The 10202-nt window shown below is 37.5% G+C and overlaps 1 pseudogene; it reads left to right on the top strand.

Moving 5' to 3' along the window:
- Positions 1-1655: 1655 nt before the first annotated feature.
- Positions 1656-2933, top strand: LOC114611678 (annotated as a pseudogene).
- Positions 2934-10202: the final 7269 nt, after the last annotated feature.

Raw genomic sequence — 10202 nt, 5'->3', positions numbered from 1 at the left:
CAAAATGGAAGGGACATGGCGGGGCAGGAGTTGGCCTTGTGGGTTTGGAATGAGGCTTGAAGGTCTCCAGCTCTGGAGTGCAGATGTCAGGCATAGCTGGCCAGCCCTGGAAATATTCATAAATTTCTGGCTGCTTTTCTGGGGCTTGCCTGGCTGGCTCTGGAGGAACTGTGCTCTGGGCTCTCCTTGGTCCCCTAAACAGTAAGCAGAGCCAGCTGGCTTCTCCATCCATCCAAGTTGGCAGATGAACCATTTCTACAGTGGGGGAGACCAAGAGTCATGGAGGCGCACCGTGAGCCAAGCGGGGAGTAAAGAAGAAGCTCGTAAATTAGCCCAGGAGTCTAGTCACCAGTGAAGAGCTGAGTACATAAAAGAATGCCTGTCTTGTGCAGAAATGACTGAGGGATGCTTGGACTTATATGTTAATTTGTTTGCTGAATGAGTACTCTGTAAAGAATGAATGGCTTTAAACAAAATGAGAAGGACATAATGCTATTCTCCCCCTAACCAGACTCCAGCCATGGTCCTCACAGGCCTTCATCTGGATGAAGATTCAACCCTGGCTTGTAAAACCTAAAGGCTCTCTATATGATTTCATACAGTCTTCTCCCTACATTACAACACTTAAAACACCGACATGAAACTGTGAAAATCTGATTCCCAGCTTGGGATGACTATTCACAGCTCACTCATTAAAGTGTTTGTCTGAGAAAGGGTAAGGCAATCCAAAATATTTACTGTGTGTTCCAGCCAACACCTGACAATAGGCTCCTGACAATTCATCTCAGAGCAATTACTCAAAAATCTCAACAGCTGTGCATATGTGTATCTCCCACAGCTTATGGATGTCTCACTCAAGAATGAAATTCATTTGGTTAAAGTGTAATCACAGGGCAGAAGAGGCTTCATCTTCTAGAACTTACAAGGAGAGAATCTCAACTTGGATATAGCAGACATAGTATATAAGCAGATATGTATATATAGCAGATATAGTATACAAGGCTCTACTGGTTAACATTTATGTATTTTCACCCTAGAGTCTGCCATTGTATATTTTTGATAAATGTAAGCATTGATTTTTGAAATATAGCTTTTATGTAATGAAATATCAAAATAGAAACAATCCATCTCCTCATCAAAGGGAAAGCAGGACATTGTTTCCACAAGATTGGAGTTACCATCCTCTAAGTGATCATTATTACCCATACCCTTGTACTTATACTAATATTTAATATTTAACTAACTAATATATATCAGTGAAAATAGGCCAATATATAAATATGATTATGTATAATTACCTCACTATTACTAAGGAGAATATGAGAAAGGTTATAGTCTGTCACTTCTGAGATTTGTCCATACAAAACTATGACTTAGACTTTTGAATGTGTCTCAGATCCTTTTGGACAGCTCTTACTGTGGGAAGTTACCTTTCTCGTTTTGAGAAGCTCAGGAAAGATTGCTGCAGAGCATGTCTTCTATGATGTGCCAACAGCCATATGACTGAGCCTCGAGAAAACTAGCCATCTTAAATTAGTATCTTACACCTTGACTGTGGACTTGCTTAGGCAGGTTGCTTTTATGTTCTTTACACATAGAAAGTACATGATCCTCTTTTTTCCCGAGAGGTCTGCTCCTCTAGTTTACCTAGGATAATGGTGACAGCCGAAGTACTGAACACCGGGAAGAAACTCTATGAGGGTAAAACAAAAGAAGTCTATGAATTGATAGATAATCCAGAAAGAGTTCCCCTGCAGTCCACGGACCAGATTACAGCAGGAAATGCAGCTAGAAAGAACCACCTGGAAGGCAAAGCTGCAATCTCCAATAAAATCACCAGCTATATATTTCAGTTGTTACAGGAAGCTGGTATAAAAACTGCTTTCACCAAGAAATTTGGGGAGACTGCTTTCATTGCACCCCAATATGAAATGATTCCAACTGAATGTGTATGCCTAAGAATAACAATTGGATCTTTTCCCAAAAGGAACATTGGTGTAAAAGAGGGGTATAAGTTTTATCCACCAAAAGTAGAGATGTTCTTCAAGGATGATGCCAATAATGATCCACAGTGGTCTGAGAAGCAACTCATCATTGCAAAACTTTGTTTTGCTGTACTTGCTATAGGGCAGACTGAAGTGGACATCATGAATCATGCCACACAAGCTATTTTTGAAATTCTTGAGAAATCCTGGCTGACCCAGAACTGAACGATGGCTGATATGAAGATTGAATTTGGTGTTGATGTAACCACCAAAGAGATTGTTCTTGATGATGTCATTGATAATGATTCCCGGAGACTGTGGCCTTCAGGAGATCAGAGCCAACAGAAAGACTAACAGTGTTACTGTGATCTCAAAGAAGTAACTCCAGAAGGACTCCAGATGGTAAAGAAAAACTTTGAGTAGGTTGCAGACCGAGTGGAGTTGCTTCTCAAGTCAGACAGTCAGTGCAGGGTGGTAGTGCTGATGGGTTCAACCTCTGACCTTGGTCACTGTGAAAAAATTAAGAAGGCCTGTGAAAATTTTGGGATTCTGTGTGAACTTAGAGTAACATCTGCGTATAAAGGACCAGATGAAACTCTGAGGATTAAAGCAGAATATGAAGGGGATGGTGTTCTTACTGTATTTATCCCAGTGGCAGGCAGAAACAATGGTCTAGTCCCAGTGATATCTGGTAATACTGCATATCTGGTTATCAGCTGTCCCCCAATCACACCAGACTGGGGTGCTCAGGATGTGTGGTTATCTCTTCCACTGCCCAGTGTTCTTGGCTGTTCAACTATACTTTCTCTAGAAGGATCAGCCCAGTTTGCTGCTCAGATATTTGGGTTAAACAACCATTTCATGTGGGCCAAACTTCGAGAGAGCATATTGAACACATGGATATACTTAAAGCAGGCTGATAAGAACATCAGAGAATGCAATTTGTAAAAAAAGAAATTTAATTTTTAGGAGAATAGTTACATATTCCTAGTTTGTGATTTAAAGAAAAAAACTCAAGCGAAATGATTTCCCTTAAGAGAAAACAGTTCAGTTTACTAATTGAACAAATGGTCCTCAATGTTTATGAGTTGGCATGTTGTCAGTGTATATTATTAATATTTTCTAGATCTACATAGTGATATGTCTCTGTAACCTTAGCACACCAGAGTCTGTGACAGCAGGATTGCCAAGTTCAAGGCCACCCTGAACTGTGTATTGAGACTCTGTACTTGCCTGGGAGGGAATCTTTATAGTTAGTAAAATTGGCATGACACTGCTAAATTACATCTTATCCTCTGTATAGTTATTGTTGGGTTAATATGTAATTATGGAACTGATGCAACGTGTCTGCAGTTCAAGAACCAGTATGGCTCTCTTGTAGACAACTGGAGTTTGGTTTCCAGCACATATGTAGACTGTCTCACAATAAATAACCTTTAACTCAGGGGATCTGACTCCCTGACTTCCTTATGCACCTGCTCTCAAATACTATTACATTCCCCAACCCAACACAAAATTTTAAAAAGTAAACTTTTTAAAAGAGAAAGAGAAAAAAGAAAGTACATGATCAAAAAGTTTTCTGGATTAAACCATTATGCTTTGGAGTAATTTATGTGCATCAATAGGTATCTACCACAGTAACTTGCTGCTATTTATTCTAGTTTGAAGTAAAACATTATTATCTTTGCTTGCATGTTTATTTCACACTGATTTGTGACTACTACAAATTATAGTGTCAAAAGATCAAGTTGAATCACCATGGCTTTTGTTTAGGATAAATGTTCTTCAAGAACTGAAGAATAGTAAGAGAAACACACTTATAGTTACATTGCTTCTGAAGACTTTTCTTCTGTTTGGAGGTACCCTGGGTATCCATCTCCATATAAAATTTATAGTTTCCCTCTACCTGACAAGATAATTTCCTAAAGCCATATACTTTTGACTGAATCCACTTTTAAATGCCATATGTGGTATTTATTACTTCTTTTATTTCACCTGAGAGATGAAGTGTGTAGCAGACATAACCTTGCCTTTTTATTTTATACGTAGTTTACATGAAAACTATTTTACATCCCTTGCAAGTGGCTTGCTCTGTCTGGTCTTACTGTTTTGTGCACAGGGTTCCCTTGTACTTGTTTGCTTCTCTTTGCTTGTCATTTCTGGACCACAGAATAGATAGATTCTACTTTCAACTTAATTTTAATCAAAATGCGAGAAAAATTCTAGAGTAAAATAACTTATCGTTTTGAAATCTTTTCATACATCTAAAAACCATCTTGCACAGAGTCTAGAACAAAAATTTTACAAGCGGCATAAGTAATAGTTGTAAAAATAGGAAGTATTCATCTTTGATCAAATGGAAATGCCAATCCACAACTGTGGTAGGAGAATTCTGTCCCATCCCTCCCCTGTCAAGATCCAGAGATGCTCATGAGCTAATTCCCAATACCTATGGAGATCCTAGTTTACCTGGTAAAAGAGATTTGGAAATGCAATTAATTTGAAGGTCTTGGGATAGGAAGATTCCTTTAATTTCTTCAGATGGAACCAATTTACAGGGTTACTATGAGAGGGTAGGAGGACCAGAGTCTGAGAGACCACATGATGTTATGCTTCTGGCTTTGAGGATGGAAAAGGAATTGGCCTAAAGAATCTAGGTAACTTTTAGAAGCTTCAGAGATAAAGTGACTAGGGTCTTCTCCTTTATGGCTATCACGAAACACAGGGCTTTGCCAACACTATGCTTTAATTCTGGTGAAACTCATTTTGGACCCTTGAACATTGGAATTACCAGAATGTAAATCTTTGTTGTTTAAAACCACTAAGCTTGTGACAATTTTTAAGAACAGCCTCAGTAACTAATGTCATTGTGTATGTAGGACAACTAAGGACAGCTTTTCTCATGTTGAAAAAATTTAAAAGTAAATCTATCTTCATTGTGCCCTGGGGTACATTTATTGCCTTTATGTTTGACTGGGTAACTTCTCCCTTACTTATTCCACTATTTAACAATATTCCTCAATTTAACAATGGGGTTACTTGGAAGTGGCTGCTTTTTTCTTAATATTCTATAATTTTGGCTCTTCAGTGCATTGCTCCCACATAGAGAGCAAGAACAGCAGACATTTAATGCATATGTGATTTATTGGTCTCACTCACTTATCAATATTTTCCAGATGCAACATCTTAAATGCCCTGGAAAAATAATAACTGCAAGATAATCTATGATTTGATCCAAAAGAAGATTTATTTTTTTTCTACTCTCATGGTTTTGAAACATTTAATGTACACTTATTTTAATTTGTATAAGAGGACTCACATACCAAAACAATAATGTAATAAGTACATTTTGAGAGAAAGATAGTATAAAATATATACTTTTTATTTTATATATACATTTTTTCCCATATATTTTTTTTTTCTTGTGGATTTGGTAGAACACAAATATGCTTTCAACAACATTCTATACATAGTATGTTACCAGCTACAGTCACAGTAACTTATAATAGGTCTCTTGAAATTTTTCACCTCAGCTAGTAGAAATTTTGGTTTAATTTTGACTGACATCTGCATAAATTTTTAACCAAACTTTTAGTATTGCTATTTTAGACCCTATTTAAAAAGGTCTACTTTTTAATAGTCTATGTACTACTGAATATATATTCAATATATATACATACATATATATTCATTTCTCTTTTTATTTTTAATTAGCCATGATTTCACAAAGTGCTTTAAATAATCATCTTAGTACATATATTGTTCTGATGTTGATAGAAATTTTGACTCAGTATATTAAATGTAGTTACAATACTTATCTAGGAAAAAGGGTCTTTTAGGTCAGTGCCATTATTTTGTTTGTCTTTTTTTTGCAGAGACTACTTTCTCACATGGGGTAGAAGTGTCCATCTTGTTATGTTTTAGAGTAAACTGTTTTAAATTGATAAGAAAATGGGTAATACACTGTGCTTGTGTAATACATAGGCACATACATGTTCACATGTATGCACGTAATACATGTGCACACTATAGTCTTAACTGCGAACCTGCAGAAAAAATGAATGAGATTTAAAAAGGAAGCACTAAATCACTTTCAGATTCCTAAAGTCTACTCCAGTTTACAGAGATATGAGCAAAACAAATCTCTAATATTGGAGAGTTCTCAACTATTGTAGTATCAATGACCATGGATTAGTGTAAACTATGTAATCAAGATATTGATCAGTTATTGTGGGAAATTTATGCAGGAATAACATGGTGACATCAATGAATGGTGTTAATGAATAACAAAAATGTGGCCTATTACATGAATACTTGGGAGGCTCAGAGGAATGAATATTCTAAAGTAACCAGGAACACAGTGTTTCTGAAACCATGTATCATAGAAAGGCAGGATGAGAAGGAGGAGAGATTAAACAAGCTTCTTCTATTTGAGAGGGTGAGTAGAGTCATTAACAATCCTACAGATTCAAGATGCAGAATGTGAAACAAGAGGACTCCTTTCTACAGGACACAACAATTCTCTCCTCTGCTCCTCCTCCTTCTTAGTCAGATTTTGTTCTCTATATACCATGACTTTTTAAACCTGAATGTTGGCTGCTCTGCCCTTGATAAAGAGATGGAACGGCTCAAGTGTTCCCTAAGCCTGTGTCTCTTCACTCATCTCCTGTGTGTGGTTCCTTACATTAGTCAGGATCACTTCATGTGTGATGAGTATGATGAAATGGAGGATGATTTCAAATAGTTTGGATTTGTTATTCCCAATTAATCTTCAGAAGTTCAGTGGCAAATTAAGGAGTATGGGGTGCTAAATGAAGAGCCTTAGAACAATATGGCTACTGTGTGTCTAATAACCTTTGTTTTATGGAATTTGTGGCATTTATTTCATTGTACATTTATATGATCTCTTGTTATCTGTTATCTATATGTACCTATGTATCTGTCATTTACTTTTTATTTGCTTAAGCCCTTATTCAAGCAGTCACACAAATAATTTGTATTAGTAGAATCAGCTTAGACTTCTCACAACTTGGTGACTTTGCCAGAACTGCTAAGATACATAGAAAAGACAATCACTCTCTAGGATATTCCAAATGGTAGTTTCTTGGTTTGAAAATTTGAAGGTCTCAGGGAAATTTCTGGAGTTGTGTGTGTGTTTGTACACAAATTAATATATAAAACATGTCATTTATTATGTAATTTTATTGAATGACAATATTTCAGTCAAATATTTTACTGTTAATATTAACTTTGTTTGCTTTCTTGCCAGAATTTAGGAAAGCATCTAGACCTCTCTTGTTTTAATTATATCTACATATTTAAATATAAACATATATGTTCCAGAAAGGTTCAATTATATTTAATCTACATCTTGCAAAATATCATTAGTAAATTCTACCATGCAAATAAAGTTAAGAAATATTTCCCCAACAATGGATAAATAAATTATGTAATGGTTAAATTACAGTTCAGGTTTTGTCTCTTGTAACTTGATAACTTAATTCTGGAGAAATAAACTTTTGAGAAATTTATTGAAGAATAATACTAACCACAAAGATATTAAGTGCAAGTATCTTTCCTCAGACTTCTGACATGATGAAAGTTTGTTGGCTTATAGAGGGCCCCACAGAACCCTCTGCTGCCTGATACTTGATCTTCCAGCTTTAGCATTTTTAATTTCCAATTGCTTCAACATTTGCTAAAAAAGCAAGAGATCAGTGTGTAAATAATATTGTGTATATAATCATAATTATATTCTTTAGTATTTTTTCAATTGAACATAGGAAGATTCTAAGACACCACTTGATTATTGGAAGTGGGATAACTGAACATCTTCAGGAAGTAATCCCTGCTCAGTAGTCAGTAGTCTGCACCAAACAGACAAGAAAATGCTGGAGAATATTGTAGGTTTGTTGTTTCATATTGAAAGCTGAGTTCTTCTGTAGAGTAAGATAAAGGAGAAATTGGGGAAAGTATATTTAGGAAAAAAAGAGAATAAAACAAAATTTAAAAAGAAATAGAAATCCAAACAAGAAAAGATGCTTCTTATATTTTAAGGCTTCTATTTTAGTTCCTTTGTCATTTAAACTCTTTTTGTTTTGTTTTGTTTTATTTTGCTTTTTTGAGATAGGGTTTCTCTGTATAGCCCTGACTGTCCTGGAACTCACTCTGTAGACCAGGCTGGCCTTGAACTCAGAAATCTGCCTTCCTCTGCCTCCTAAGTGCTGGGATTAAAGGCATATGCTACCACTGCCCAGCATCATTTAAACTTTTGTATGAAAGGTATTTTACTGACTAGTTTTGTGTGTCAACTTGACACAAGCTGAAGTTATCACAGAGAAAGGAGATTTCCTTAAGGAAATGCCTCCATGAGATCCAGCTATAAGATGTTTTCTCAATTAGTGATCAAGGGTAGGAGGGCCCATTGTAGATGGTGCCATCCCTGGGCTGGTAGTCTTGGGTTCTATAAGAATGCATGTTGAGCAAGTCAGGGGAAGTAATTCAGTAAGCAGCCCCCATCCATGGCCTCTGCATCAGCCCCTGCATCCAGGTTCCTGCCCTCTGTGAGTTCTTGTCCTGATTTCCTTTGGTGATGAACAGCAATGTGAAAGTGTAAGCTGAATAAACCCTTTTCTCCCCAACTTACTCCTTGGTCATAGTGTTCCGTGCAGGAATACAAACCCTAAGATAGGTATAATATAGTTTTCAAAGATGATAGCAAAATACTTGTTGGGGGCACTTGTGCTCACAGATCAGCACTAGGGAAACCACGAATGTTAAACATTCAGTGCTGTCTCTTCAAAGGAAAAGACGTATAATTTTTTTTCTACCCATAAGTCTGGGAATGGATGTTGATTACCAGCCTGGTGACCTCTGCACTATCTGTATGGCCAAGCCACACCTGGCTCCACTAGACTGTCATATTTCTTTCAGTTATCCTCCCTACACCCTTATCTTGAGCATTGGTTTTCAGTCAATAGAACCCATCTTTTGGGGAGATGTCACCGTAAAAATGGGAGCAGAGGTCGTTACAAACTGGTGACCTTTTTACTATCTGGGTGACTGAGCCCGTACTAGATCCTCCTTAGAAACTAAAGGTGTCACGTGCCGTTAATCAATAGAACTCATCTTTATGTAATCATGCCTTATACTTTATTGTGCACATGGAATTAAGTTAATTGTCACAAGGAAACTTTTTTTCCTCCAAATTGTGTTGTTCTTAAATATGTCTAAAATAAACTGCCTAGGAGCAGAATTCCAAAGTTTGAACCAACATTTGCTACTGAGTCATGGTGAACTGGGCTGCCTTCTTGCCTTACATGAAGGAACACTCTGGCAGTCTTGGTGGGCACAGAGATGTGCCACAGATTACTGTGTCTAAAATGATTTTATGAGATTATTAGTATAACCAGATAACCCCACAAAATAACAACAGAAATTCAAATCCCAAGCCTATAATACTACATACATGAAAAACATTACACTTAACATGAGTATAATAAAATTGCCTTGTATATTTTATCAAGAGTTAGGGTTTCATTTTTCTTGGAGGTCAAGGTTTACTCTTAGAAGGAGTAACAAAATACTCAAGGGAACAAATATGGAGACAAAGTGTGGGACAGAAACTGAAGGAGGGGGTGTCTGGAGACCATTCTGCCAGAGTATCCATCTCATGTGCAGTCACCAAAGGTAGATGCTGATGTGGATGTCAGGAAGTGCATGCTGACAGGAGCCTGATATAGTTGTGTCCTTAGAGCTCTGCCAGAATTTGACATATCCGGAGGCAGATGCTAACAGCTAACCATTGAACTGATCATGGGGTTCCCAATGGAGGAGTTAGAGTAAAGACTGAAGGAGTTGAAAGGGTTTGTGACCCCATGAGGAGAGCAACAATATCAACCCACCAGAGCTCCCAGGGTCTAAACCACCAGCATGGGAGCACATAGGGAGGGACCCATGCCTCCAGCTATATATTCAAGGAAGGATGGTTCTGTAAGGTATAGGTGGTAGAGGAGATCCTTGGTCCCATGAAGGCTGCACGCTCTGTGTGGGGGAATTCGAGGGTGGGGAGGTGGGAGTGGGAGGGTAGGTATGGGCACATCTGCAGAGAAGCAGGAGGGGGGGCAATGGGGTTGGGGGGGGGGGTTCCTGGGTGAGGGAGGATGGGTAAGGGGATAACATCTGAAAGGTAAATAAAATATCCAATAAAAAATAAAG

The sequence above is a fragment of the Grammomys surdaster genome, unplaced genomic scaffold (assembly GCF_004785775.1).
Source record: "Grammomys surdaster isolate TR1022 unplaced genomic scaffold, NIH_TR_1.0 126118, whole genome shotgun sequence".
Classification (NCBI taxonomy): Eukaryota; Metazoa; Chordata; class Mammalia; order Rodentia; family Muridae; genus Grammomys; species Grammomys surdaster.
Note: the sequence above shows the minus strand (reverse complement) of the source record. Positions and strands in the feature narration are given on the sequence as shown.